Source organism: Podarcis vaucheri (assembly GCF_965113315.1).
Source record: "Podarcis vaucheri genome assembly, chromosome: 5".
NCBI classification, from domain to species: domain Eukaryota; kingdom Metazoa; phylum Chordata; class Lepidosauria; order Squamata; family Lacertidae; genus Podarcis; species Podarcis vaucheri.
This window is the reverse complement of record NC_138763.1, coordinates 83,980,153-84,006,151: the sequence shown is the minus strand read 5'-3', so window position 1 is coordinate 84,006,151 and position 25,999 is coordinate 83,980,153. Positions and strand designations below refer to the sequence as shown.

Genomic DNA, 25,999 nt, shown 5'->3' with positions numbered 1-25,999 from the left:
GGTACTCTTAGGGAGGGTCCCTTGTGTTAATTATCTTATGCAAAAATAACAAAGAATGTACCAACAGAGAACCATTCTTGATTAACAAACTGCCAGGGACTGGGAAATAGTGGAAGTGAAAAAGAAAGGAAGCACCAGCAACGTTTGAAGCAAGCCTAGGAAACGGAAAGCTCGCTTTCACTCAGAATGCAACCCCATTAGGAATACAAGTGAACAGCACAAGCTACGCTGACACCAAACCCTACATAAATTAAGCATAAAAGAAACATCGCCACCCACCCCCACTCATATTCCCGACCCTCCACCACTTTTTTTCTCCCCCTAATGTCTCAACAAATGAAACGGATTTCTAAAAATGTTACATGTAAAAAATACGAGAGACATTACAAATACTTCTGTAAAACAAGAAAATCTTTAATAAAAGAAGAAGAAGAAAGAGAATGCAACCCCCTTGCAGTTACAAGCGATAGTGCATTGAGACTGTGTAGACTCAGGATTTGGTTGCGACGTCTGTCCGGGGCTGGATACTCTGAGCATCTAACATCAACCGCTTGGGCTTGAAAGACCTACTGTCTTCTTGGCAAGAGGCGTTTGCCTTCCCTTTATTTGCAATGGTGTTACTCACATTCTTCCCTTCAGGTTTTTGCCCCGCCTAACCTTAACGAAAACCTCTAAGCGGCTTACGAAAGCATGAACATGATCGATAAAAGTCAAAGTGAAAAACATGCAAAATGCAATTACAGTCAAGCTAAAACCACCGATTAAAAGGCATAGCAACTTTTTGCAGGTAAAGGAAAGGAAACAAAGTGTATAGCAGGCGCCGAAAAGGGTGCTGTGAAGGCGCCTGCTTCATCTCAGTCTTGGCGCATCTCTGTCTGTACAATGAAAGCTTCATAATAATATTTTTAAAAAATAAACCACAGTTCTGTCTGGCTCTCTCGCTCCCCAACCCGTCTTCTCAATTTCCTTCTCTTCAACTGTGCGCACTAATTCTCCCAGTCTATGGGGCTATTTTCCAGTTTTGCTAAGGGGTGATGCTAAGGGAAGGGTGCGCTCCAGCCCATCTAGATTGGTCAAGCAGCGCTTGAAAAGTGAACTTGAAACTCGCTCCTCCCCAAAAGCCGCCTCCCCATTGGAGCGCTTCTCTCCAAGGAAAACGCGCCGGCCAATTGGCAGTCAGGAGGGGCTATAAAGTAGTTGTAGATTGTAAGGATGTAGTGTATGGTGTAAATATTGTATTGTTGTGTGCTGTTATGTAAATTAATGTTGATTGTTTAATAGTTAATCATAATCATAAGGATTACACTGTAACTTTTAATGATAGGGTTGTATTGATTCCACCTTCAAATAATAGCACTGGTGCATTGTAATACAATGGTCTCATGGTTTGAGGCCACTTCATTCAATAATGAAGGTCAGTGACAGAGCATCCTGAGAAGCTGAAAGGTTCCCTCATTGGCTTTTCTATACTGCCATTTCAGATTTGTGCTCATTCATTCTTTTGCAGACCAGCTAGAAGGTCATTGCATAGATCAGCTAGAAGGCAACTGATGGCATATATTACTTTGGAAGATGAGCAGGTGAATTAGCCCCATTATTAGCTCCTGTAATAATTATGTTAAACTAGATATGGGAATAAAGTTGGTACCTGGCTCTGGCACAGCGACTGGTCCCTCTTGTTCACAATCCTGTTATATGGCCTGTTACTCATCAAGAGGTGTTTTTAGGTTAATGGGCTGTCACCCAAGGCCTGTGATTACAACATTACAACAATACAACAATACATTATAACATTACAACAATACAACAATACATTATATACATAAACCCAGTTTTGTCATCAATTCATTATGGCATGTTGCTGGCAAAGGCTTGGTAAACAAATCAGCAATATTATCTTGAGATTGACAATACTCCAGTTTGATTACCCCATTCTGTACACAATCTCTCACATTCGCATGACGGATAGCAATATGTTTTGATGAGGATTTCATTATTTCCGAGCCCGCTAATGCAATGCACGATTGGCTATCTTCATACACTTGGATAGGCAAATCTACTTTACAATCTAGATCTTTTAGTATCTGTATAAACCACATGATTTCATTGCATGCTAGCGATAGGCTCCCATATTCCGCCTCACAGGATGAGGTCACAACATATCCTTGTTTCTTTGACCTCCATCCAATTATGGAATTGGCAAACATCATAACCATTCCACTTGTAGATTTTCTAGTAGCTACACAGCTTCCCCAGTCCGCATCAACAAATACTTCTAGTTTTTCATCTTGTGTACTAGATATCTTTAAACATACATTTAATGTCCCCTTTAGATATCTGATAAGCCTTTTCAAAGCACACCAATCGGCAGTACTGGGTTTAGATACACGTTGGCTCAGAACATTTGTAGCACATGCAATGTCTGGCCTTGACCACTGGCTTAAATACAACAGTGATCCTATTTTTGAGTGATACAACTCAGGCTGATCAAATTCATCATCACACACTGTCTTTGGGAAATCTGGTGTCATGGGAGTCTGAACTGGCTTGCAGTTTTCCATGCCAAACTGCTCTATTAAATGAAGAATTTTCTCTTTCTGGCTCAATAGGAAGCTTCCATCAGCTTCCTGCCTTACTTCTACTCCCAAGTAATTGCTTACGGGCCCTAAGGTTTTAAGCTTAAACCTCTTTTCCAGTTGACTTGTGAGCTTCTGGATCTCATCTGTGGAACTCCCTGCCACAAGCAAATCATCAACAAAGACTAAGAGCATTAGATATTTGTCGCCTGTCCCCTTGGTGTACAAGCATGGATCAGCCACACTCCTTTTAAAACCAAGTTTTACAAGGGCTTCATTTAAACACTGGTTCCAACACCTTCCATTCCCCCCTTATCTCTGGCTCTTCTTCCTCTTCCTCTGGCGAAGTATTATCTATTGCCACATCTTTTGGGGAAATCTGTGCCTCCTCCTCATTCTGCTCCTGTGTTGCCAATGGCTGAGAAGGAGCCTCTTCCCTTACTTGCAGGGGCAGTAGGCAATCAGGGTTGGCATGGATCGCAGTCCATCTGTCCTGGTCAGCGAAGTCTGCACTTCGTGACAGAACCACGCGTCCTGGGCATAAATTGAAACGCCACCCTTTGCCATAGGACTGATATCCCACAAACCGCAGTTTCTGCGCTCTAGCGCCCCCTTTCTGGCACTGAGCTTTGGGAATGTTTACATGTGCCCAAGAACCCCAATTATGGAGCATTGTCCACTCTGGTTCTTTCCCAAACAACACACGATATGGAATATCTTTTATAGAGCTAGACCAGGTTCTATTAATCAAAAAGTTCGCGGTCAGAAAAGCCTCGCCCCACAGCCTATGGTTGTGGCCCAATCCTGCATCCACTAGCAGGCAGTCCTTTACTGACTGTATCACAGCCCCACGTCTTTCACACAGACCATTTTCAGCAGGGCTATAAGGGTTAGTCAAGCGGTGAGTGATCCCCTTACGTCGCAACCATGCCCCAAATTGTTTGTTCAGAAATTCTCCGCCCCTATCTGTTTGCAGCTGCACAACAGGCCGAGCGAAGAGCTTTTCAGCTTGGGCAACCCATTCTCTGAATGTGGGGAAACACTCAGATTTCTGCTTTAACAAAAACAGCCAACTAAAACGTGATTTGTCATCTATTACCAGAAAAGCATATCTGGCGCCCCCTTCAGTCTTCTGTGGAAAAGGGCCTATCACGTCACAATGGACAAGTTCTAAAACCTCTTTAGATACTCTGTCACTTTTAGAAGCCACAGGCTTCCTCTTAGATTTGGCCATTTTACATACATTGCAATCTAGGAAACAGTTACAGCTATTTACTTTTAGGTTCTTGCACACCTTTTGCATCTCTGAAAGCACACGGAAATTGGCGTGACCCAGTTTTCTGTGCAGTTGATGTACACACCCCTTATGAACTGGCAAATTATCCTGAACCACCTGGGCTGCTTTAACAGGCTTGTCCTGCATTACATATAACCCATTTTCCATCTTTGCATGGCCACATACCTGAGTTCCATTCTTTATCAGACAGCCATCCTGCGTGAACTTAACACTATACCCTGCATTAATCAAACAGCTTACAGACAGCAAACAATAGTCCAAACTGCTGACAAACAGGGTCTCTGGTAGAGTAGTGTTCAAGCACTGCAGGAAACATGTTCCCTGGCCATCAATCTTGCTTCTACGACCATCAGCAAGATAAATTGAGTCTTTTCCATCAGCTGGCTTCTCCAGGGTCTTAAAGTCCTCCTGACGGTTGCAGATAATCCTGCTGCTCCCAGAGTCCAGCAACCATGTTCCTCGAGGTATCTTCCTCTCCTCTCGAGAAAACGCAGACACAAACTGAGCAGAACGCATGTTCTTCTTCCCTGAAGAGGACCCCTTCTGCTTACGTTTCTGCATCAATTGCTGTCTCTGCTCCATGTCGTCTCCTGGAAGTCTTGCCCTGCAATGACGTTGGAGATGCCCGGGTTGGTTGCATCTATAGCATCTCCTCACCGCCATGGCCAAGTCCAAACCTTGGCGTTGCTCCATGAGCAGATTCTGCTGCTGCCCCCCTCGACTGTAACTCCTCCGTTCTTGGAGTTCAGCCTGTCTATCTGACCTTCTTTCTGCTTCTTCGGTCAATCTTCCAACCACATACTCAAGGGTCAGATCTCGGGGACGCATACTCTCCATGATGTTAATCACAGGCAACCAGCTTTCAGGCAAACTTGAAAGGATAATGTAGGTTTGGTCAGTCTCATCATAACGCTTACCTCTCTGTTGTAGTTGAAGAAACAGAGATTTCAACGTTTGAAGATGAGTTGCCAAACTCTCACCTTCTTTCATAACAGTCCTGAACAGCCTTCTGGTCAGAGAAATGATAGTTCCAGCAGTTTCTCTGACATGCATTGCCCTTAATAAATTCCAGCACTCAAACGCTGTGCTGGCATTTGCTACATGCAATAACTGAGAGTTGCTCAAACACAGCATAATTTGGGCACGGGCCCTTTCATCCAGCCGTTTTTTCTCAGCAGAGTCAGTTCTCAAAACCTCAGTTTCAACACAGTCCCATAGTCCATCTCTCCTTAACAACTGCTGCATTTTAATTGACCAACTCAGCCAGTTGCTCTCTGAGAGAAGTTCAAAAAGGATGCCTCCCCCAATATTTACAACTTGGGAAGACTGGAAATCTGCCATCTCTGCTGGTGCTTGCTGAGCCCCTTCTGTGGGGCCTCCAGCAATCTCTCCCGACTCTCTCTTTAGAGTCCAACTAGATGGTCCTGGCTGGCACTCACCGGCTTCTAGCTGCTGCCTCTGTTGACCCTCAGGTCCCGCCTGGCTCTGCAACTGGTGTAGCCGCTCTGTGAGTCGCCTGCTGTGGTCCTCTAGCAGTTCAAACTGTTCCAGTAGCCGACGCTGAGTGCTTTCCTGATCCTCAGATCCTAGCCGCTCCAGCGTCGCTGCAGACAGTTACAGCTTGCCACCAACTGCTCCAACGCACAGCCGCTGGCTCAAGGCACCACCAGGACTCACCAGCTCCTTGCTGAAATGCTGTTAGTCGTTTTGCACTCTGCACATGCTCAGAAACACTGGGCCCATAAGCTGTCAGTGTTTGTAAAAAAGCAAAAAAAAAAAAGAAGGAAAGGGTTCTGACCTCCCTTTGTCTCCTCAGTCTCCTTGTCGGCACAAAAAGAGTCCACGAGAATAACCTTGCAGAGTTTTATTCTTAAAAGTCCTTGTGCAAAACACGACTGAATAACTATACACACCAGCACTAACCAACCCAAACACCAGCCTCAGCCCAAACTAACATTTCTCACTTATATATACAACTTGGTGCAGACCGCTGAGTCATGCTGACCCAGCTTTATTCGCATTAAAGAAACAGCGGCCATTTTAGCCGTGACAAGTGTCACCAATGCATCTCAGATAGAAGAGAGGCTTTCAGTTCTGAGGTCACTCTGGTTTTATAACAGATTGAACTAAGTAGGTAATTGACCTGATGTGATCAATCCTCTCCTCTGAACAGGTTAACCAAAACTGGATGATTACCAAAGTCTCAGAGCTGTTTGGAGAGTATCAGAAAAGGATAAAATACAACTGAATAAAATAGATAGGCATTCGCGCCACAACTGTAAGGAAAGCTTATTTTTTATTTCATTTTTTAAATTAAGCCTACGATCCTAAACACACCATGGAGAAAGTCCCATTTAATTCAGTGGATTTTATTTCTGTGGCACACGTATTTAGTCTATGAGAAGGTGACGGTACACAGGGTTTTTTTAAACCATATAGTGAGAAAATCCCCTTATAAAATATGGGAGAAAATATAAATAAATACTAGAGCCTAAGACCCGCTGGTGAACCTCACCGACAGAAGCCATGGCAGTAAAAAAGAAAAATATGAAAGGAGACTGCCAATGTATAGAATGATATTAGAAGAAAACAATAACAAATTGACGCTGAAGAAGTCTGAAGAAATTAGGTTGTACCTGACGGATTGGTTACATATTTTCAATTAAATGAAAGATTAAGTATAGATTAAAAAAAGGATTTGAAAATAAGACATCAGATTTGGAAAAATAACTAATCCAATCCAACGGAAAATATATTTCAAAAATGTTCAATCTACATCTTGAGTGGGAGGTAAAAGAACAGGTAAAAGTAAGGGGTGATGGTGCGTTGGGCCCAAGAACTTGGATATAATATTCACATGAACCAGTGGGAGAAATTATGGAAGGTGGACATGAAGTTTACAGCATGCTATCATCTTAGAGAGAACATCATGAAAATGATGTACAGATGACACCTTACCCCGACCAAGTTGTATTAAAATAGATCAGAAGTGTGCTGGAGATGCAAAAATGGTAAAGGTTCGTATATGCATATGTGGTGGGAATGTAAGAGCATAAGAGAGTTTTGGGACATCATATATACAGTAATGAATTTAATTTTTTTTAAAAAATAGCAGACCACGCAACAACAACAGCCAGGATCCTGGTGGCGAAGAATTGGAAAAGTGAAAAGACCCCCCACAAAAACCGAATGGCGGGTTAAAATGATAGAATACTTACAATTGGCAAGGATGACAGGGAAAGTAAGAGGATACCCGATGCAGAAGATCAATAAGGAATGGATAGTATTTAAAGAATATTTAAAAAAAACTATTGTGATAACAAAAACCTCCTGGCAGATCTTGAGTGACTCTTTTAATATAAAGGTGTAAACAATAGAACGTCTTTGATAAGATTTTGGAAAAGAGAACAACCATAAGGCACTGTGTGATAAATAACAAAATGAGAAATAGTACAATGAGAATAATCGGAATTATATTTTAATTACTTTAATTTTTTATCTTTACCTTTTCCTTTATTTTCCTTTTTCCTCTTTCTTTGAAAAGTAGTTGTAGATTGTATGGATGTAGTGTATGGTGTAAATATTGTATTGTTGTGTGCTATTACGTAAGTTAATGTTGCTTGTTTAATAGTTAATCATAATCATAAGGATTACACTGTAACTTTTAATGAAGAAGAAGAAGAAGAGTTTGGATTTGATATCCCGCCTTTCACTCCCTTTAAGGAGTCTCAAAGCGGCTAACAATCTCCTTTCCCTTCCTCCCCCACAACAAACACTCTGTGAGGTGAGTGGGGCTGAGAGACTTCAGGAAGTGTGACTGGCCCAAGGTCACCCAGCAGCTGCATGTGGAGGAGCGGAGACGCGAACCCGGTTACCCAGATTACGTGACTACCGCTCTTAACCACTACACCACACTGGCTCTCTAATGGCAACCCTAATGATAGGGTTGTCACCTGTTCATGATTTTTATGGGTTGCTCATATTTTGAGACCACAAGGAAATAATATTATAGAGTTTGTTGTTTGTTTGGTTTAGTTTTCTTCTTGCATCCAAACAGTCTTCAATGAGTGTGTTTTCAGTTTCCAAACTATGCATTTAATGGATGAAATGGTTTCTGATAGTAGGGTCTTTTTAAACTACCCATTTGTTGTTTGTAGAAAAACAATAGGATTCTAGCATTGTAGGGCATTTGTAGGGCATTGTAGTGCATTGTAGTAGCATTGCTTGGAAGAGATGACCCTCAGGGTCCCTGCCAACTTCACCATTTGATGGTTCTGCTTCTGCACTGCGGAGCAGCTCTCTAGGGTTTCAGGTGGGAGTCTGATCAAGCCCTACTACCTGGGAGACACCAGGAGCTGGACCTAGGACCTTCTGCATGCAAACAACACCTTCTACCACTAAGTTACAATGTTTCCCGTCACTGCAATAAGGTTTTCCCAGTGGCCAGCAATCTGTAGTGGACCTGTTGGCTCTTGCATCAGCTCATTTCCAGCTTCCATCTCTTTGCTTATGCTTGTATCCATGCTTGGAACTCATGAATGGGCAGAAAACTTTTCTGTCCCACCAAGCCTTTGCAGGCAATTTAAAGCACATCACCCACAATGGTCTGCTGGTGTTTGTTTTTAATTATTTTGCAAAGGTAAACTCCTGTGATATATTATATCTCTCTAATATTGTTTGCTAATTTTTCTGGTACTGCTTCATGCCTTTAGTTCCCTGTCTTGCTGCCATGAAGATGCAGTGATGGGAAACAGTTCACTGGTGACATTTCTGCTAATTGAACACTTGTAAATACAACTGAGCCACAAGAGAAGTAAAAGGAAACTATTATGGGAAGTGCAGCACCTTCCCACATTTTGTGGGATAAATGTCTGTTTCTGTGGTCTGCCGATGTGAACAGGACCCTTGCAATGTTGCAAGCAGCTTCTTGTTCTCTTGATCTCTGTCCATCCAGGCTGCTAAAGCTGACAAGTGTATCCAGGGGCCTGCTCCCTTTGGTCAAGCAGTAGTACATAAATCCCTGAAGAAACCTCTGTGACGAAAAAGTTGCTGGGCAGGTTGGATCAACAAGTGCTCCTTTCTTTTTTTTCCTGCCTGCAAATTGTTAATGAATGGCAGCCTCTGATTGGCCAGGGTTCCAGGAGGGAGAGTTTAAAAGGAGAGGTTTTGGAGAGACAGTTAGTTTGAGAGGGTTGGTTGAAGTAGGTTGGAATTGTGGTTGGAGAGGGTGGGAGATAGGTAGGGAGACAGGTTAGGAGACAGGCTGAGGTACAAAGAGTGAATGGGAGAAAGAGTTGGCTCTGGAAAAAACAATTTCCACTCTGAGCGTATTGTGAAGCGTATTGTGTCCTGTAGGAGGAATAGACCGGAATTTTACTGGGAGGCAGAGGTTGAGCCAGGAGAAGTAGGAGCTGGAAAGGAACAGCCTACTTGGGACTGAAACCTAGTCTGGAGGGGAGAGATTCTTCTAAGGAAAAGAAGAAACTCCCAGACCCAGTGAAGGGAGGGTGTGTGGAAAGCCCTGTGGTCAATTACTTAAAGTACCTCAGGAGCAGGATTGTTAAAGGGGGTGGATAACTGAAAGAAAGTATCAAGGAACAAAAACAATAATGCAAAAACAAGTGAGGACAAATTTAAAGTGAAATCGCACTGTATTTCTGAACTAACCTAAGTTGAATCCATTTGTATTATATACTAAAGGTAAAGGTAAAGGTACCCCTGCCCGAACGGGCCAGTCTTGACAGACTCTGGGGTTTGTGCGCCCATCTCACATTTATTGGCCGGGGGCCAGCGCTGTCCGGGGACACTTCCGGGTCACGTGGCCAGCGTGACAACGCTGCTCTGGCGAGCCAGAGCCGCACACGGAACGCCGTTTACCTTCCCGCTGGTAAGCGGTACCTATTTATCTACTTGCCCCCGGGGGTGCTTTCGAACTGCTAGGTGGGCAGGCGCTGGGACCGAGCAGCGGGAGCGCACCCCGCCGCGGGGATTCGAACCGCCGACCTTTCGATCGGCAAGCCCTAGGCGTTGAGGCTTTAGCCCACAGCGCCACCCGCGTCCCTTTTTGTATTATATACTATCTTGCCTTAAATAAATCTTTATTGTTTATTTAAAGAAAACCTGTCCGAGACTCCAACTTACCAGTTACCCCTTCACAAAGGTCCTTTGCAGCATACTCTGGGGCTAGAAATTTTAAGGGAAAAGGGAAAGAAACCTTCAGGTAAAGGGTTATTCAGTGAGGTGGGGGCAATTAACCTACGAGAGCCGGCCCAAAGGCATGAGAGGAAAATGTGTCCTTGTGCCTGTTGCAACCTCCTCTTGCACCTTTTGTTGTGCTTTACGACAACCACCATCTGCTTGCAAATACCCCCTTCTTGGGCAACATGGTGAAGAGAGAGGTGGAGGAGCTGTTACAGGAGTTTCTGGAGGATACAGCCCATCTGATCCCTTATATCACAGTTTGATGACTGAGGTTTTCAGGGAAAACATAGGTGGTGGTCCCCCATGGTTCAGATGAACACCTTGTAATTTACAGATTCTAGGCATTCAATATTATGGACCCAGTCCTGACTGAGTTTAGACAGCTCTCCTGCCTTTTGAACTTCAGACACTTGACAAAACCTTTTCCATTTTGTAGGCATTTTAAGATGCTTTCCTGATTCTCTGATTGGTTAGCAACTTGCTGGCCTTATTAAAATTCTGTGGCTGGCAAGACAAGGCACTCATTTTCAATGCAACCATCATACTTTCCAAAGTGCATAGTCAAATTCTTGCAGCAGTGAAGGTCTTCACGATCAATGCAGAAATGGGATTGTTGATCATACATATTTCAAAAGGAGATTCTTTTAAAATGCACCGCAAGAATCAGAATGTGATAGATTTACGGGCAAGGGAAATTAAACATAATATACAATTGGCATCATGGGAAAAATTATGGAGGGAAGATTTAAAATTTACAACATGCTGTATGTTGAAAGAGAATTATATGAAAGTGATGTATCGATGGTACTGAACTGCTACCAAGTTAGCAAAAATGTTGGACTGCTACCAAGTTAGCTACAGATATATGTTGGAAGTGTAAAGAGAAAGAAGGCACATGTGATGTACGTGCAAGAAGACAAAAGGATATTGGGAAATGATTTATAATGAGTTGAAAAAGATGTTTAAAATTACTTTTGGGAAAAAACCTGAAGCTTTCTTACTAAGAATTTTAGATCCAGAAATACCTAAGGATCAGAATAGACAATTTATGTATGCTACAACAACTGCTATTTGCCCAAAGATGGAAAGAGGACAAAGTACCTACAAAAGAAGAATGGTTGATAAAGATGATGGACTATGCCGAAATGGCAAAAATGACTGGGAAAATCAGAGATCAAGGGGACAATAAATTTAATAAAGATTGGGGAAACTTTATAAGTTACTTAAAAGAACACTGCAAACAATTAAAAACATTGGCAGGATTCCAAACAGCTCTTGCAATGTAGTGGGAACTATGGTAAAAACTGAGTTTTAAGAAAACATGGAGTATATTATATGCTGCAGTTGGAAAAGAAGATCTTGGGAAACCATGGAAAGGTGGAGGGAAGTCTCGGGATTCAGAGAATCCTATGTGTAGAATGACTATGATTTATGTGAGATGATAATGGTTAAAAGCAAAAATGGATAAAAAAGAATGTAATAGATTTACAATACATTCTGATTCTTACCATGCTTCTTTTAAAAACTAAACTACGTAAACTAAACTCCTTACTTCTTTACTGAGTAGAGATAAACAACTAATGGCCTGGGAACTCAATCCATGTATTGGGAGTCATTCAAATCTATCATCCGTTTGCAAATTCTAAAGCCCGCACCTCCATACATTTACTCCATGCACTATGTGAAATCTACTTCCTGCACTAAAAAATGTTTGTCTGTGTTACTCAGAAAGTGACTTGGAACCAAGCCAGACCTAATTTTGTAAGTTCATCTGTAATAAACTCATCTCTTGCTAATTTTAGAAATGGCAAAGACAACATGGGGGGCACAGGTGGTAGTTACGGATTCAGATCTGTTTGCGGTGCTAAGGAATGGGTATAAAACCCCATGCCATTTCACCCAAGTTGCCCCCTCAGAGCTAGTATTTGCCCAACAGGAAGGGTGGAGGTTGCAGGCACCATGCAGCAAATTTGTCCTCCCCCCCCCAATTATATTTTATTTTTTACTGTATAGAACCTACAATTCTGAATTTAGGGGAGGGGGGTTACTTTGTTGCTGTTATTGATAAACATGGGGAAGTCAGAAATCCTTTCTGATCTACTTAAAATCACCCAGAGCTCATCTACCTTCTGACCATCCCTGCCATGTGAAGAAAATAGAAGCTTGGGAAGACATTCAGATTGGTGGGGGGAAACAAAGCAGAAAGGGTTAAAAATCCCCTTTCAAGCTCTTTCTGACTCCACCCACCCCACCCCTCAGCAGCAAATATGTGATGCCTTATCACTGATCTCCAGACATTGAACCTAGATTGATATCAGCTGTCTAGCAAGCCTTTGTTCACACTGGTGGGAGGAGTCAAACTGCCACAACTGTGTAAACTGAGGATCACCGATTTGTTGGAGATGTAAAACAGATGTGGGGTTATTTTACCATATGTGGTCATTGGGGAATTCTGGGATAACATCTATAATGAATTTAAGAAACTATTCAAACTCACCTTTAAAAAAACCCCAGACATCTTTCTTTTAGGCATCTTACCATTAGAAATTAAAGAACACCACCAGAAGGAAACTCTTCACAAACTAGTTTATAAATTCTTACTGAAGCTACTGATCAGATCTTAGAACATGTCATTGGCCTGGTTGTACGTAACACTAACCCCTTATTAACATTAACCATAGTTAATAAACCATGGTTACAACTGAGGCTTCAGGCAGATAATCAGTTAAATCTTGATTCAAAGCATTGTAGAATCATTAAAAGCACAGTGAGAGCAGTTGTATCTTGAGAGCAGTTTGAATTTTATGCAGCACTTAATTGACATCATTGCAAGTTTTGGGCAATGGCACTTTAAACTGATATGCTAGGCAGGTTGCTGAAAGTCACAAGGGCTTACTGCCACCAGCAAAGCAAAACATTTCCAAGCAAACTCTGCCAATGAGTAGCGGTAGTCCACATGCTTCAGAACTCCTCTTCTTTTCAGGCTGCGTGTTAAAACATACTCACACAATGGCAGTGATCAATCTCAGGATCAATTATGGTTCATCATGCCAGGAATAAGGCTGTAATACAAAGAAATCCTGTAATCTTAATTTTCAGATGAGGAATTCTCTCACAGTTAACTGAATAGATAATTTGTGCTCAGGCCAAGGACGTTGGACCATCAACACCAAATCAGCCTGAGATGACTCTGTCTCTCTAAATAATTATCTTCTTTATGGACACAATCAAGCCCAACCTTATCATTAACTTGTATGCATTCCAAGGGGCTAGGGTTGAGAGACAGAGCTTGTCTAGGGCCATCTCTTGAGTTCATAGCTAGATAAGGCCACATGAATGAAACAAAAGGCAACATGAATGAAAGGAATGTTTCCGTGCTATGTTAACAGGACATGAATGTATCCAGGACCCATAAAAGTGTGTGTGTGTGTGTGTGTGTTTGCTTGTACATATATATTCACTCACACTAAAGTAACTATTGTCTTACTGAATAGGAAACCCTCTTTTAACTGAGAAATTTGGAAAGTATGAAACTGAAGTAGACACAAGCTATTTGTTGTTGTTTTTTGTTTTTTGTTTTTTGGAGAAACAACCATGAAGAGAGGCCATTTTCAGAAATGATTCTCAAAATAGTTATTTTTATTCAAATCTATATTGGCATTGACCTACAAAAACTGGTAAGCACTGGAAAATAAAAATAACAACAAAAAAGTACTATATTCAGCACCTGCTAAAGGTGTTTTTGCTTAGGCTAATTTTAATGTTTTGTTTACAGAGATTCTATTACAATCAAGTGGTCTTCAAATGTTTCTTTTTAATGTATCTTTACTAAAGATTTTCGTGGTTTACAAAAGTATGTGCAATGTCTCTCTCTCTCTCTCTCTCTCTCTCTCATCTTTAAATGTTTTTAATTGATTAATTGTTTTTAAAACCCTCCTAAAACTAGACAAATAGAACAAATCAGCAGCTCTTCCTGCATCCTAAATCAGACAGGAATAATCCAATGTAGATCAATCAGTGGAGGAAATTCTGTGCAGTGTTTGAGCTGGCAAGTAGTTTGAGGAGAAAGGATACACACCTGGTGCTTCAGAGATCTGCCTGCCCTCACTGTAGTCTTCTTCTTATCCTGAATGCAATTGGAGGACAGCCAAGCAGAGCAGTTTCCCAAGTTATCATTCTCTTAGGATTGCTTCACACACTATTTAGATAGACATCTGAATGTTCAGCAAATCCATGTAAATTTCAATTCAGATAGAGCTATTCATGACATCATAGATGTTAACGTGGTGATCAAAGTTCTCTGTCAATAGTGTAATCACACTGATGAAGCAATACCCAAGAGTTTAAGTATTAACTGGTCAGGGTGGCAGAATCATTTGGTCTGGATGAATAGAAACTGGTCTGGAGAGCAGCAATTTGGAACAAAAATGAGGTTCACCTTTAACAAAAAATAGTAAGATCCAACCTCCCACTAAACTACACTTTTAAAAGCTACAATCCTAAAATCATCGAACTTTTCCCCCTTGCAGTTTGCCTTAGCTGTTTTATTACATTTTTAATGGATGCTTATTGTTTTGATAATATTGATGTAAACCACTTTGTGAGGTTCATTTCAAAAGCAGTACATAAGTAAATCAAATGGTAGGGATTGAGAGGGACGTATTTCTGAATAAATGGATCTGTGTTTTAATAATTAAAAATCATAATCAACCAAAAACCAAAGTGAGCTTCCAAGCAGAGGCGGATTTAGGGCAGCCCAGCCGGTCCGTTCCCCCCCCCCCCGCCGCCCTGGGGCGCTGAGCCTGGAGGGGCCAGAGGGGAGCAGAAGGATGAAGGAATGAAAGGAGCAGAAGGGAAGGCGAGAGGGGGCAGCCTTCCTCAGAGGCCAGAGATGCTAATGCGCTTATCTCGCCTCACGGGTGGGTCCCCCTGCGGGGTGGGGTGGGGGTGTCATTGTGTGAAGAGGGAGCAAAGAGGAGACCGAGGGGAGGGGGGGGAGAAGCGGGAGACCAGGGAGAAGGAGGGCGGCTGGTGTGAGGCTCTGGGGAAGCCGTGGCCAAAGGGCGCCAAGGCAAGACAGGCGGGGGCGCATGCGCGGGGGCGGTTTGGACGGGAAACGGAGCGCGGCGTCAACCTGGATTCTATGTTCCCTCTGGCATATATATATTTGGCGGCGTATTAGCGTGTTGGCCTGAGGCCAGGCAGGGTTCAAATCCCTGCAACCCCCCCCCCCACCCTGCACACACACACACAAACACACATACATACATACACAACCACACCCCACAATCCCTGCACACACACGCCCTACTACCAGCCCCGAAGCTCACTCGGGTGCCTTTGCGCCAGTCGCCGCCTCTCCGGCTGGTCTCCCTCGCGGGGGTGTCGGGGGCTGAGAGGGAAGAAGGAGGTGGGCCGCCTCAAGGTCCCAGGGGGGAGAAGGTGGGGTCCTAGGAGCCAACTCTTGGGCCCAGGTCCCCCCCCCAAAAAAAAAAATTCTATTCAAGTGGGCGCCCCTGGGAGGGATATAAATAGAGAAATAAGCTCGTGGAACTGAAACCCGGTTTCAGAACCATTTGGTTGGAAAGCAAACCCTGAACCGCATAAGCAGAATTGGTCCCTTGTCTGGTTGTCAGAAACTCAGCAAGGATTAGCTTGGTTTAAGATCAGGGACAAGAGGAAATACTGAATGATGACGTGATAATTGTGTAGCATTATAAACAGGTTGGAATCTTGTAAGGCATTCCCAATACTCTCAATTAGCATCCTCATTTAACCTTTTGAATTCCATGATTTAACCCAATGTCTGAGTCACATCATCAAGCTACTGTGGATTTTGGTTTGGGTGAACTCTTCCTTCGTGGAAGTTGCACGCAAAAGCAGAGAGGGGATTCAGCAGAAACAACCCCTTTCTGTATTCAGGCAACATTTCAAAAAGGGAGTGCATTATGTAGCATGGCAGGCAGGCAGGACTCAGAAAAATCCATCCCCATAGAATCACATGCACAAAAACGCACGTATATATCTATATCCATATATGCTTTATTGTTTTCTGCAAAGAGTACAAAAATACATTGTGCTTACAACACAATGCATCAAACATTAAAAAACAAAACAAATAAATAGCAAACCAAGGAACTAATAATAATAATAATAATAATCAACAGTTTATACTTATACTGTACCCAAATTACAGTAACTGCCAACCCCAACTAAACATTTAACTCACATCAACCCGAAAAAAGCAAAAGCAAAATTGGAACATTTTGAAACATTTTCCCAATTGTTCTAACCCCAGATTTTGACTGTGGCCCTTATTTGAACTACAGTAGTGGCCAATTGTTCAGCTTTTATTTTTGATTTCAATATAGAAGTGGTCTTAGCTTGCTTGGGCAATGGGAAGAGAATGCTTCAGTAAAAAGAAAGCCAGATGATGATCCCAGACAAAGGCATTAAAATAACAAACTTTATTGAAAAACTTCAAAATGTATTTATTTGGACGAGTAACCCTAGAAGGCGTCGGGAGAAGGGAAGATATTGCTTTGCTGCCAATTTTGGTAATCTTCAGGCAACATTTCCACAGGATTTGCAGCTGGATAATTCCCCGTTGCATAAGTGTTCCCCATTGCATGACTGTTCCCCATTGCAGACCAGGGAGTTTCCCTGCTTGATGGAGTACAGAAGTTACCATTTGATAGTGGAGGCTGCCTCATCATCTCTGCATCATAATATGGAACTGGGCAGTTGCTTGCCTTGGAAGACTCACAAAGCCCAGTTCCACCAACAGCAGCTGGCTGGTAATGAACAGGGTTCAATTCCTGGGAGTTCTGCTGCTGTGTGGCATAGACGGGCTCTGCTGGTTGCGTGGTGCTGAGAGGTGGCAGCCAGAACCCTGCTCCTTCATAGCTTTCGGGATAATGGAAGCTGCGTGGCTGGTAATGTTGCTGCGTCGGACTTCTTGCACTGCTTCTCGGAGTGCTTGGACTTCTTCTGTCAGAGCGGCTATAAGGAGTTGTAGCTTGGTTCCTGATCATTGTTTTGGACCTAGTCATCTTTGTTCTCGCTCTTCAGTTCTGAAACCAGGTCTGAACAAAAGCTTTCGGGATAATGGAAGCTGCATGGCTGCTTTTTGGGCTGCTCCCCTGGCTGTTTATCCCCTGGAGCCAGTGTGGTGTAGTGGTTAAGAGCGGTAGTCACGTAATCTGGGTAACCGGGTTCGCGTCTCCGCTCCTCCACATGCAGCTGCTGGGTGACCTTGGGCCAGTCACACTTCTGTGAAGTCTCTCAGCCCCACTCACCTCACAGAGTGTTTGTTGTGGGGGAGGAAGGGAAAGGAGATTGTTAGCCGCTTTGAGACTCCTGAAGGGGAGTGAAAGGCGGGATATCAAATCCAAACTCTTCTTCTTCTTCTGTTTGATGGACTTCTTCTTCTGTCACAGCGGCTATAAGGAGCTGTAGCTCGGGTCCTGATCATTATTTTGGAACCAGTCACCTTTGTTCTCGCTCTTCTGTTCTGAAACCAGGTCTGAACAAAAGAAAGGAGAAAACAAAATGCCCATTATTTCCAAATGGATAGGTCATAATTTCACTTTCTAGCTCAGAGGACCACCGAATATTCGTGCCTCGTGTAGTGTAATTTTTTCAGTGGGGGAGAACTAGGGACTTGCGGGACATTGGCTAGAAAAGCAATGTTGCTTAACTGTGGTTCCAGCTGAATGCTGCACATTTGGTCTCTCAATGCAAGGTGCTGAAAGCTGCCATCCTAATAGGAATATCCTATGCACACTCCCTTGGGAGTTCGGTCAGGTGAGTCAGGTTATAAAGGCAGCCTAGAAAACCAGATGGTTTTATCCTCAAATTAGGTTGAAACCAGGTCTGTTAAGAGTTTTTACTGTTCAAACCCAGAACCTTTGATATTTGAAAGTATGTGCCTCCAATAATTTGAGTGGGAAGGAAAAGGAAGCCTTAATCAGGAACCAGGATTTCTGAACAAGTATGGGCACAATTTCTTCCTACAGTTGAAAAGGAGGGGACACAATGCACCCGCCCCTTACAAAAAGCCTTTCCATTCACGGTACAACAGCCCCCCCCCCCAATAAAACTCCACAAAAACCCAGGAAAGAGGAAGTTGGCTCTTGAATACGGCAGCTTTCAGGTTAAGCTCGGAGGCATCAGGGAGAGCTAAGGCATTCGAATGACAACGAAAGAATTATTCTGAGCGATTTAAATTTATCCAGTATTTGCGGTTTAAGGAAGTCCCAGGAACCTCCACTATCCCTCTTCTTACGTGCACACGATCTTCTTCGATTCCGATGCACCTCGCCAGCGCCTCCCTAGTCTCGTATCCGGGATACCGGTTCTCTTCAAACTCCTTCTTTAAAAGCTCGATTTGGGCAGGAGTGAAAACGGTCCTTTTACTCCTATCTCCTCCGACTTTGGGGTAGCTTCCTCCTGGGAAAAGACAAAGAGGCAAATCTGAAGGAAGCGCTCGGCTTCAACTGAAGCGACGCTTGCAGATCTTCCTCCCGACATGGAAAGCTCGGGACTGCATCGCCTGCACTTTCCCCCAGAATCGGGCGCTGCCTGGGGTTACACTGCGTAAAACGACCCCCGGTAGAGAACGCTTCAGTGGCAATTCTTTCAAGCGCCCCGCTGACCACCCATCCGGCCGAGCGCAGAAGGGCAAAGCCTTCGCTTTTTACAGGAAGGCTTTTGTACCTGACATTGAAATCCACGCACTTTGTGGCCTTTAAATAAACCTCCGGTTGCTCTGAACAAGGCTTGCATGAAAACAAACCAAAGAATTCTCAGTAAGAAGTTTACGCTCTTATTTCTATGCCTGCCATCGTTTTCCGCAGCCGATTCTAACCATGTTTATTGGGAAATTAAATCGCCATTTATTTGAAAAGGAGCGGGAAGGACACCCCCGCCCCCTCCTCCGTTGCCCCAGCAAGACGTTCGTTATAGCTCTGATGCTGCGGGAAAGTAATAAGGGAAGACAATGCCGAGAGTTATCTGGTAGCCGGTCCCCAGGCGCCACCACAGGGCGCGGCTATCTTCCCTCAGGCATATACAGTGGTACCTCTAGTTCACAGGCAACCCTCCCATAAAGCTTCATTGAAGGCAGTAGAGCACAAACTTTGGGGGGATTAAGAGCAAGAACAGTGTTCAAAATGTCCCCCACAAAGTTTTTAATAGAGATAAATGCCCATGTTGCAGTCTTTTATCTCTAGAACCACATGTACCGCGCAACTGACTATTTTTCTATGGGAAAATTAAGCCCATGTTTATATGCTTGCACACAGGAGAGTGAATGTTTCAGTAAATGGAAAGTTAAATGAGGAGTCCAGACAAGCTATTAAAAGAACAAACTTTATTCAAAACATTGAAGTCATACATTAAAAGACATTAAAAGAGGGAGCTTGGAAAATATGTACAGGATAGCAAGGAAGTAGTTGGGATGCTAATCTGGAACCTGACTTAAAGAGAAAAACTGAGAGTCCGAAGCACTTCCATCAACATTCAGCATTTGTACAGGATGTGTAGCTGAATAATTCCCCGGTGCAGACCAGGGAGTGTAAGTCCTTGATGCCATGAAGAAGTTATCAGATGATGGTGGAGGCTGCCTCACCATCTCCGCACCGTAATATGGAACTGGGCAGTTGCTCGCCTGGGAAGTCTCACAAAGCCCAGTTCCACAAAAAGCAGCTTGCTGGTAATAATCAGGGTTCAATTCGGGGGAGCTCTGCTGTTGCGGGGAATACTCTCCTGGTTGCGTGTTGTTGTGTGGTGGCTGCCACAACTCTGCTCCTCTATAGCTTTCAGCATAATGAAAGTTGTGTGGCTGGTAATTTTGTTGCGTGTGAATATTTTGAATATTTTGGCTGCTTGCTGGACTGCTTCTTGGGCTGCTGTCCAGGCAGCTTCTTGGAGTGGCTCTCTCACCGCGGCTATAAGGAGCTGCAGCATGGTTCCCGATCCTTATCCTCTTTGGTGTTCTGGCTCGTCGGTTTTGAAACCAGATCTGAACAGAAGAAAGGAGAGAACCAAATGCCCATTATTTCCAAACAGGAAGGTCATAATTTCACTTTCAGGTACAAAACCAAGCAAAGATTAGTGTATGACAGTGGGAGAACCTACGTTAACTTGTTTTGTGTTGTGCGAAAGGCATATTGGCGTTATGTTCAAAAGCCTTTATATCCACGATACACCCCCCCCAAAAAAAAAGAACCAAGAAAGAGGGAGTTAGCTCTTGAACAAGGCGCCTTTCGCGATAAGCTGAGAGGCACCCGGGTGAACTATGGCCTTCGACTGCGCAAGGATTATGCGGAGCGGTTCAAATTGTTCCAGTATGTGCGGTTTAGGGAAGTCTTGGGAGCCCCCACCATCCCGATTCTTACGTGCACACGATCTTCTTCGACTCCGATGCACCTCGCCAGCGCCTCCCTAGCCTCGTATCCGGGGTACTGGTTCTCTTCAAACGCCTTCTTTAAAAGCTCGATTTGGGCAGGGGTGAAAACGGTCCTTTTTCTCCTATCTCCTCCGACTTTGGGGTAGCTTCGTCCTGGGAAAAGACAAAGAGGCAAATCTGAAGGAAGCGCTGGGCAAGCTTAAACTGAAGGGACGCTTGCCGAAGTTCCTCCCGACATGGAAAGCTCAGGGCTTAATAATCATTTTTTAAAAAGTTTCTCTTACCTTCCTTGTTGGTTGCCATCATGAAAAAAAACTCCCTCAGTTTCGTTCACTCTGCAGGGGATTCGGTCTGGGCATTTATCTCCGTTGGGCGACCCCACCCTTACTTCTCAGCCAATACGAGGGAGTCACCCCACCCTTACTTCTCTACCAATACGAGGTTTCCCGGTTGCGGAATGCCCTCCCAGTCAGCTGCCCCGTCTTCATCATTTTTGCGTTTCACCCTTGCTTCTCAACCAATAGAAACAGTTACATTCTCTTTCAAAAAATCAGTTGCTTTGCCAAACTGGCTCAAACCCCTTTGGCAATTGACTCTTCATCAGAATGGAAGAGGAGAGAGAGAGAGAGAGAGAGAGAGAGAGAGAGAGAGAGAGAGATCTTTCGGGCGCCTACTACACATTTTCTTTGCCAAGCCACACCCGCATTGTACAAAAATCACACTTGCGATGTCCAACCAAAGAACCCCCCCCACACACACTTTAGCACACACTTCGTATCTTAAACGGGTACTCTCATTTTTAAAAAGGTTTTGTTGTTGTTCTAAAAAGAAGCAAGTGTAAATTATTTCATATCGACAAAGAAGCTTGGAACAACTTAATTCCCATACCCCTCATTTCAGCCTCTGCCGTCTAAATAAATTAGTACATCGCCTTGGATGGAGGCTCTGGCAACTGCCAGCAATCGTATCAAATGCGAATAATACGGCATACATAAGAGCGGCGGCAACCGAAGAAAGAAATCTAAGCTATGTAAGCAATGTATATTTTATTAACATATGATTAAATTTGCATTCATTTTTCGCTAGTTTTGAAGACTTAGGAAACAGCTTACGTTCTTTTCAAAACGGTGCATTGGATATTCAAGGGCACCCGCCATCTTAGAAGAGGAGTTCCTTGCACCAAGAATGCCTTTTCCAAGCTGGTACCTGCAAGTTAGGATTCGTATGTTAATCTTTTAAAAACCTAAATAAATAAATAAGACGACAGTGCCGTTGTAGTTGGTTTAATTTGCTTTAATTCAGTCTGGACGGCCAGCCCATTTAAAGAGGTTCCTCGGTTGCGGAATGCTCTCTCTAGTCTTCATCATTATTGCGTTTCATTAGGAATTTGAAAATATTCCCGTTTGCTAAGGCATTTGGTGGCTGCAGAATAATGTTCCTGACAACCCCGAGATCAGCGGACAGAAGAATAGTTGAAAAAACAAACCAACAAACCTCCTATAATTACTTTTAGGATTCTTCCAAACTGAAATTGCTTTTAGGTGTTTGCAATTGTTATTTTTTTAATGTTCGAAATGTTTTAGAATGTTTTTGCTTTGTTTCTGTTTTTAAAGTGTGTACTGTTTCTGTTTGCCGATGTGGGCTCCGAAGGGCGGCGTATAAATTCCGTAAATAAAAACCATAAGAACATAGAATTGGGTTTATTTGTAGGAGGACGAGGAAAGGAAAACAAGCAAGCATAGTTGAGGTGTCAAATACATAGCTGCGTTTCAACCTATTACGAGTTCGTTTATACATTATGTCCCTTTCTCCTCCAAGATTCAAAGATCACAATGTTTCACCGCATAAATTATAATTTGACAAATTTCAAAGCAGAATGTACCACAAAGTAACTTCCTAATATGAACAGTAGCAATGCCAATTTGATATTAGCGCTGTGCTGATTGTTGTTTGAATGAAGATTTAAACTTCATGGCTACTGAAACGCACGGACCAGGAGGTCAAGTTTCTGTTCGGAAATACGTGTTGAAGTGTTGAATTAACACTGGGAGGACGCCTAAGGGGGCAGTTTCAACAGGCTGACCTTTGCTGTAACTCGAGGGGTGTTTCTATTAGGGATTTTTGGTAGGAAACCGAGAGCAAGCTAACCCCCAACCTCTGAGCTGCGACAGACTTGCATTGCAGGATCTGTCTTGATTTATAATAATAAAAATCATGATCAACCAAAGATAAAAGAGAACCAAAAACATCTTTTGCAACTTATATGGATAGCATCACAGAGAGTATAAAACACCCAAGCTTCAATAAAGAATTAAACCATGTGGGTGAACCAAAAGGTCTTCACTAGATGATTTAGACAAGATAAAGACTCACTGGAAAGGAAAGACTCACTGAGGCGGCTGTTCCATAGCTGGGGTGCTACTGCCAATGAAGCCCTCTCTCCCTGATCGACACCCACTTCATCTCATTTCCGTTTCAAGTATTAAAATTATTATATTACTCAAATAAGTCCAATCTGACTGTGGGCAATGTTTTATGCCTGCAGATATCAGAAAAACTGGAGTTGTGTCTTGACATTTCCTTCAAAAGCTCAATGTATATTTTAAAAGAGCAAGCTTCAAATAACCATCTAAGCTCTTTAAATACCCATAACGCTTTCATGCATTAAGATTGCCTAAATATTTTTTTCCCCATAAGTTATTTTACCAGAATTCATACTTCAATGTGGGTGCTCTTTGGAACGATCTGTAATCAATCAATCAATCAATCAATCAATCAATCAATCAATATGTGTGAGTGTGTTAATCTGCAGCTTGTTAGACAGTAACTTTGTGGTTTCTGAAGCCCATTGTGAATAGGTTGTTTTTCAGAAAGTGTAGCCTTGTTGAACAAAAGTATAGTGGAAATTTGATTAAAGTAAAGAGTGCTGGAAGAGAGACATAGCAGACACACCATTCTTTGAAGGGCTTTATGGTCTAGATGCAGTTTTCAAACAAATGCCCGCCAACAGTCAGCATTTGGACAGCAGACTAAGCAGGCATTCAGGTCACCTAAATACGGTGAGAAGTATTATATTTCTATTTAAATTACAGTAATTGTTTTTAAGTTGCCTTTGGCCATTTGTTTATTTATTTCATTAAATGTATACACCACTTGATTGTAAAACAAAAAACTGCAACGTGGTTTACTAACAGATAAAATAATAAAATTGATGGGGGTAGGGAATCAACCATACATCCAAACGTAAGGATGAATATTACCTACATTAGCACAGACCCATTGAATGATATCTGTGTCCTCGTTTTCGACAGGGCTGTGGTGGTCACCATTTAGTCTTCCTCCAGTGAGTTCTGGGAGGCACCTACTAGTCTATCACTCTAGAAACCCTTTCTCTCACCTAAGGGAATCTAACAGACGCTGGTAGATGGTTTACTCCTAGGCATGTGCAGAGTGCTCACCCCTCAGCATTTGGCAACCGCCGAGGGAATGCTAGTGTGAGGGCCCTCAGGGATTTCCTTATGGAGGAGGGAGAGAAACACCAGCCGAATTTCCAGGTGCAGGTGAACCTGACTTAAAGAGAAAAGCTGAGAGTCCGAAACAATTCCATCAACATTCTGCATTTGTACAGGATTTGTATCTGAATAATTCCCCGTTGCAGACCAGGGAGTAGAAGTGCCTGATGCCATGAAGAAGTTCCCAGCTGATGGTGGAGGCTGCCTCACCATCTCCGCACCATAATATGGAACTGGGCAGTTGCTCGCCTGGGAAGTCTCATAAAGCCCAGTTCCACAAAAACCAGCTTGCTGGTAATAAGCAGGGTTCGATTCCAGGAAGCTCTGCTGTTGCGGGGCACACTCTCCTGGTTGCGTGTTGTTGAGAGGTGGCTGCCACAACTCTGCTCCTCCATAGCTTTCAGCATAATGCAAGTTGTCTGGCTGGTAATATTGTTCCGTGTGAATATTTTGGCTGTTTCCTGGAGTGCTTCTTGGCCTGTTGTCCAGGCTGCTTTTTGGACGGGTTCTCTCACTGTGGCTATAAGGAGCTGCAGCATGGTTCCCGATCCTTATCCTGGAACCTATCCTCTTTGGTGTTCTGGCTCGTCTATTTTGAAACCAGATCTGAACAGAAGAAAGGAGAAAAACAAATGCCCATTATTTCCAAACAGGTAGGTCATAATTTAGGCATTATGTTCTGTAAATATAGAAGACATTGTTACCATGAATATGTCTTTTTGATCCAACAGAGAGAATTACATTTAATAAATTATGCTTATTCCTCTGGGGTTTCTCTTTAGTTCTCTGCAGCATTTTTCTACGCTCTTCAGCTCCACATTCAAATATCCCATGTACATAATCTCCAGTTACTGTTAAATATAAAGCTTCTAAGTTGGAATAACTAAATACTGCTATTTGGCTGCATTTTGTTCTGCAGTATCAGAAAAAGCCACCTTTAAAGCTGCACAAGTTTACAGTTCCACAAGACTTGCTTTATTGTGGAACTGGGCTATCTGAGACTTCCCAGGCAAGCAACTGCCCAGTTTCTCTTTAAGTCAGGTTCCAGATTAGCATCCCAACTCCTTCCTTGCTATCCTGTACATAGTTTCGGTGCGGTACATGTGGTTCTAGAGATAAAAGGTCAGGTATACTAATGGCTGAATATTCCTGAGACACATTTTAATGCACCAATGGCTTTCTGTCCCTTTCCTTTTCTTTTTAAGTCTCTGTATCTGAGGCTAGAGTAGGTGGCAATAAATGTGGTGGGATGTTGCTGTATTTTTTTTGTATGCAAAATAATATTTGTAGATCCTGCTATAAGTAGATTTGGTAACACTTTTTTGTGTTAATAAGTTTGGTTTCCATTCATGAGTCTTCCATTTTTAAAAAAACAGAAGTTTGAGATGGGGATATAAGGTTTGTGCTCTACTGCCTTCAATGAAGCTTTATAGGAGGGTTGCCTGTGAACTAGATTGTGCCCAATACAGTTTGCCTTCTGTCCCGTTCAGCCTTGATTTAGCCAGGTTTAGTCATAATAAAATAAGTCACTTAATTTTAGATTCTTAATTGGACCCTCTTAGGACAACTAATTTAGAAGTAGTCCCACTCAACTTACTAATACACAACCAAATCAAGAACATCTGCAACATGCTCCCCGCCCGCCACCCAGCAAAAACCCTGAAACAACTGAGCCTAAGAGTATGAAGCTATCAAACCTAAGACACCTCCAAATGGTTTTTTCAGGGCTTTTCACAAATAATGCTACATTATTGGCATATCTTAATGTTCCCTGTTCATTCAATTATATATTCAGATCTAAATGGTTCTGCTAATGGGTCAAGTTCTGCTAACAGTGGAAAGTGCGAACAGCAGTGGAGATAGAGGACATCTCTGTTGAGTACCTCTACATAATCTGCGTGAGTCTGAATTTACTCCATTCACTGAGGTATAGGCTTTGGGCTTGGAATATATTACAAATCCATATCATAAAACCTCACCTGCCCAGTCCACTATATTTCTC

General features: G+C 42.9%; 1 long non-coding RNA gene across 1 annotated transcript; it reads right to left on the bottom strand.

Annotated features, from left to right (window-relative positions):
- Positions 1 to 1,662: 1,662 nt before the first annotated feature.
- On the bottom strand, positions 1,663 to 14,644 carry LOC309532313. The gene is made up of 3 exons (XR_014219735.1): positions 14,153 to 14,644; positions 13,081 to 13,136; positions 1,663 to 1,750 (listed from the first exon to the last, which is right to left on the bottom strand). It is a non-coding gene; the product is annotated as an uncharacterized lncRNA (long non-coding RNA).
- Positions 14,645 to 25,999: the final 11,355 nt, after the last annotated feature.